The sequence below is a fragment of the Hetaerina americana genome, unplaced genomic scaffold (genome assembly GCF_022747635.1).
Source record: "Hetaerina americana unplaced genomic scaffold, ioHetAmer1.1.p SCAF_5, whole genome shotgun sequence".
Classification (NCBI taxonomy): Eukaryota; Metazoa; Arthropoda; class Insecta; order Odonata; family Calopterygidae; genus Hetaerina; species Hetaerina americana.
The window spans coordinates 19,813,584-19,819,583 of NW_027287095.1; positions in this window are offsets into that span (position 1 = coordinate 19,813,584).

Genomic DNA, 6,000 nt, shown 5'->3' on the forward strand with positions numbered 1-6,000 from the left:
CATTTTTTGAATCAATAAAAACGTTTCAGCATCCTTTGTATGTCCTCGGAAGGGATGCATTATGGTTTCCTGTAGTTCAAGGATGATATCTTTGATTTAATTTATTTTTTGAGGAGTGTCCGAGGATTCCATCACGAGGGAAATAAGCGCATGGTTTGCCCCTGATGCCCAAGGATGGGGTTTGGATATAAAATTTTTGGAGGAAGTTCATCGCCATAGCCCCAAAATATTGGACAGATTATTTTTGGGACCCCCATCCATGAGCCTTAGGCAACCCGCATTTAAGGGGTTGATGGAATGGGATAGACCAAGGGAATTAGCAAGGGGGTAAGTGCCAAAAGGAAGACACATCGTAGCTCGGGTTATCTAATGGAACACTTCAAAGAGGGACCATAACTGAAATGTGACACCACAATTGTAATTGATATAATGCACGTAGTAAACATTACATTTGGTGACCACGCCATGGGCCCAACCTTCGAAGAATTGACACCCATGATTGGCAATCTAAGCCGATATAAGGCTAGAGTGATGACGAAGAAATAAATGAATTTTCCTTGCGAATCGATCTCATTACTTTAAAAAAAATAGTCACTAATTTCTTCTAGTTAAACTTTTTATATAATGAAAATGAAAAATCCACTTTAAAAATTAATGGATGGAAAAGATGCTCCAGCAGTTTAGATATGAAAAATGTGAAAATGTATTTTTGTCAACTGTAGACGATTGAAAAAGCAAGTAATTACGCCAGTTGGTTGCGTTTGTTTGGAGATACAACGAAAGTGCGGGTGTACGACACCATCAGTAACGGCATGGTGCTGCCACAAATACATTTTGGACTGATGAGTGGTTTCCATCATCAAACCACGAATGTATTTGTTGTTTGATGAGTGGCTTACAACTTACATTCGCAAGTCGCACCACATCCAACATGCACCACATAGAAACAGCGATCTTTCATTCGTTTATTCCATTGCAAGGGGTGTGAAACATATCCAAATTAATCGCCGACGAAGTTGGGTTTAGGTCCGGGTGAACGAAACCGGGATGGTGCAGTGGCTAAGTAGGAGGAGGACCCGGGTTCGAATCCCGGTGATGACTGGATTTTTCAGAGGTATCCCGATCCCTACTTGAGGTGCTTTGTGGAGAGCACTTTGAGAGAATACGCCGTCCGTCGGATGGGGCATTAAACTGCGGACCCCTTGGCGCCTTTGGATAAGAATAGACTAATGCCGACGCCAGGTTTCTCTCCACCCTTCATTCATTCCCCTTGAAACATCCTGCCCCAACCAGACGACCCTCCCATCCCTTCTGGCGCAAATGACCTCTGCTGTCGGTCACCTACCCTTATAACTACTGCTACTACTACCGAATTATGCGTCCACTGAGCGTGCATTATAAAAGTTCGTAAAAGAAAATCACGAGATGGTTAAAAGGAAAGTTTAAGAAAATATTTTCAATAGACCCAAGACTTTTTAAAATTAACTTTAAGGTTAAACTCAGGGTGGATAAGAAATAATAATAAAAAGGAACACAGTTTCAGGCGTAACATGATGGAAATCTTTCACGATGAAAGAAGACACTTTACTTTTCCACGGGGAGTATTTTTATTACGACCTAGGTTTCGCTGCAGTGTATCATTTTCTGGTTCTTTCAGGATTTCCTATCCAAATTTGGAATGACCGTGAAATATTTTCCGCCCAAGAGACTGCCTTTCACCGTCCTATCACCTTCGTCTGACAACACACCATGGTACACTTTCAGTGCCTCATGCGTTCTAAAACCATTGGAACAAGTTGAAAGAGACCAGAAACCAATGAAAATAACACAAGAACTGTGAGCAGCAACATTTTGCAAGTTTTGATATTCGACAGAGTTACGAGAGTGAAATAAGGGGTGTTTACTGTCCCACGGATGGCAAGATAACACAATGCATGATACTCAATATATTTGAAGTTTTAATTAGATATGACAGTGATTTCAATGAGGCAAATTATCGGGGTTCCTCCCCTTTGTCATCCTGTTGACGGCGACGTTCCGCTCACTCCACTACGGACGCCCTCAGGTCAGCCAGGCCGGAGGTGGAGATGGCTTCGAAAACGCCGCTGTTCTCTTACAGCCACGGATGTGTCAGCGCGGCTGTGACTCTCATTGGCTGACGTGAATAGATTGAAAAAAACCAGACCTTAACAACAACTGATGAGCATGATGAACAAACAACCAATGACTATGACGAATGCAGCCTCCGATTTACTATTCACGAGAGAAAATTCATTTCCTGGCATCATATTGATTGCCCACAATCGGAAAATAATAATCATATTTCTTCTATCTGCTGCTGTGGGGGAGGAGACAGCAAATTCGCCAACTTACTTCAGCTAAGAAATATGGCAAATTAATTGGATGAGAAATAACTTGAGGAATACACAATCTACCCCTTCTATGCGCACCAAGTCGTCTACACTAATTTTTCCGAGGTAATAACAATTAATGGACGGATCTTTGCGATTATGAGATGACACTGACAATATTTTCTATTGGAAGTTGGGCAAGCACGAATCATGAAAGTTTGAATCGGATATATTTCCATTCATTATTCACGAGAAAATAGAAGGAAGAGCTTAGGGGGAATTAGTTATGGAGGTGGCTGTACAGATGGCGTGCAACATCGCCAAATTTTCCCTCACCTCACGAACCGCCTTGTGTGGTACCACTTCCTTCCCTTCTCCTCTAGGACGAGGGCCCGTAGGGTTTTGATGGCCAGCGAAGGAGGGGAGCTATTGCCGAGCAGCCTACCCGTTTCTAAGCGACGAATCTCTTGTTCTTTCCACTCCATGTCCCGGGGGATGGTGCAGTCCAGGAGATGGTGCACGGAGACGTAGCTTTTTGAATGCAAGCATAGGGGTGTACTTCTACATCAATACCCTGCGAGCCACCAAAAAGGTGTGTGGCAGGTGGTGCAGCACCAGGAGGAAAGGTTAAGGGATGAGGGGGTTAGAGTTTTCAAATGGATGGGGAAAGTTTGGGGGAAACTGCAAAAAAAATAAATAAATATACTAGTATAACCATGCGCAGTCGCTACCTTGTAGCTTAATACTTATTATGTCGAGCTGACTCCTGGGGATTTCGATTACAAGCATTCTGGTCTCTTATTGTTCTTGGAAAAATGACCATTTAAATCTGTCAGTCTTCCAGTCAATCTCTCTAATCTTACATTCGTGATCCCTCCTCCCGTAATACGTTGGGGTTTGTATTATGTTTTTGATATCATCGGAAAAGGACCCATCTTTAAATGTTTTTAATAGGTTTAATCTTTTTGTGAAGTTGCCTCTTGCTCTTGAAGTGAAGTTACTTCTTGCAATCCAACTCCCTAGGTTCACGACTGTCCCGAGCCATGATCGAAGCATCTTTAATGAGATAATTAACTGATGTGATAAATAACACGTAATGAGTGCAAACAAATAAGCCAATATGTATACTTAGACCATGGAATATGTTTGTGGCCAAGATGCCGGCAAATAAAAACAAGTGAAAAAGACAAATCGTATCGACGTGAATAAGAAATCGGATATATCTGGATCATGGATAAGATAATAATTAGGCGAATCAACAGGCGTTGTACGGGACGCAAGAACGTGAAGTCTTTCCTTATTATGATTGGTGAAGGATTCAGTGCTGATGAATTTCCAAACGAAGGTTCGGGACAAGGAGTAAGGCGGTCACCAACACGGCGGCTGGCTATTTGAACCCCTCCCATTGGTTGCGATGAAATCGGATAAATTCGATTTTCTCCTACGCAGGGTCCCACACGGGTGTGCACCACAGTTGCCTCCGTCGAAGACTGCACCGAGCCAAAGTTATGCACCACGCATCGACCAAGGGTTACTCCTTTAATATGAGAAGAACTTTGCCAGATCTTCGATTAGGGATAAACGTACGCGGATCTGAAATGAAGGACGTGATTCGACTTTGAAAACTGCCAAAATGGCGGAGGCAAGTCGCCGCGAAGCGCAGATTTCGCGCCTCGACATTTGAAGTGCATCTCCGGTCTCGATATCCTGTGACCCTGGCGAGCTGGAGCGGGGCTTCCCCGGCAACACATGTTCCCCATTCCTTCCTTCCTCACTCACTTGGCCACCCCATGAGGACAGACGGCGAGGGTGGGCGGCTAAGTTGAGGAAAGGCGGGCGGTCGCGTGCCAGGCAGGTGCGCCTTGGCCCAAAGGCGAGTCGCCCCACTCTCAGCCACACTGCGGCCGGGAAATCACGGCACCGTGCACAAGAACATTCATTACACCGCATCCTGTTTTCAGAGCTAGTTTTTCGTCATAAGCACGCAGTTTTATATTCCCAGTTTTAAGTTTCTCCTTCTCGCAAACCACACTTCAGCCGTGTTTCTTTCTTTTAATGCCATGCGTTTCTTATGTACAATTACCGATAAAGGTGAGACTTCACTAACCTGGACGGTATATACTTGCCCGTTCGGATAGTTAATGAATATTAAGGGTGGTGAGTTTTTATAATTGATAGCGGACGACCCTGTAGCTCCAGGCCAAATTATTCGGAATTTGGCATTTAAAGATACAAATAGTCATCTACCGGGCTGAGGTCAGCTTTGATGGACTAGACAACAAACACCTATTACACCAAGATTGATAAAGCAATATCAGTACTAAAAAAAGAAATTCGTCAAGTAAAGATATTTACAAGTATACTATACTATACTTACAAGTATATAAAGATCCTTATTTGTATACAGAGAAGAGGTCTGCTGATGAAATGTACCGTACTATACAGAAAAATATAGGTATTTTACCATTTAAGGTAGGTTTTGGTCGGACACAGACAAAAAAACAATAAATTCCTTTGTCTCTCCAAACAAAACATACCCTGACAAACGTCAATACAGTTAACCCTTCTTCAAATCCTCATACGGCCTTGAACTCATGATTCTGTAGAAAATATGACTATCCTACTCCTACACCTTCCTCACTTGCCCGACAAAACCTGGTGAATCGCAGTCTTCAGCCAATTGCCAATCACAATATTCTATACACCTTCCCTTCCTCCTTCGAACCTCTCCCAACAACGGTCTCCCTTACCTGGGAAACTGAAAGACTTTTGGGCCTACCCAAGATGAGAGGTTCAGTTATTGACGTTTAATTAGCCTTCCTCCTTCTCGAAAACCTCATTAGTTTTGTTTTGTTTACATTTACCTTCATGCCGTACTTATAACACTGATTTTCTAAATGGGCAGATCATTAATACAACCCCTTATATGACTGTTCAACTAAAGCCTGATCATCTGCAAACTAAATGGTTTACAAATACCCTGCAGAAATTAGCACATTATACATAATGTAGATTTTTATTTCCAGGTCCATCTGTACCTCCGCGTATAGATGGCAATAATTAACGAGTTTGAAATTATCATTAAATTTTATTCTTCAGTTATTTATTCTGGGGTTAAAGTTTGATTTTGCTTCAGAAACAGTGAATTAATTTCCATTTTTGTTGAGAATTATTTCCAACATGTTTGTTGCCATCTTAGTATACCATCTTTTATTTTCGAGGTGTCAATTGTAAAGGGAAAGAGGCGGAACAGGGGCTGAGCCGGGCTCAGTTCAAGATCAAATGCCATCGGAGATCCCTGAATTATTTCCCAAATCGAATGCTGATCGAATCCGTTCAAAAGTGACGTGTTGTAAACCCTTTGCAAATCTGTTATATGGCGAGATCATTGATTTTTAGAAGCAAATTTTTAATTCAGGTTTTTCATTTTGAATTACCAGTGAACTTGGAACAGGCAATACGGCAATCACCATGATGATTACAAACCATGAGAGACATGCTATAATGTTAGGCAAGATATGCAAGCCTCCACGTTTGACCTACAAATGTTCAAATTACTGTATATAAGAGGTAAAAATATATTCACGGATAGGCTTCTCACATGAACGGAGGATAAATTGCACGATTTTTAAATTTAGTAAGCGTGGAA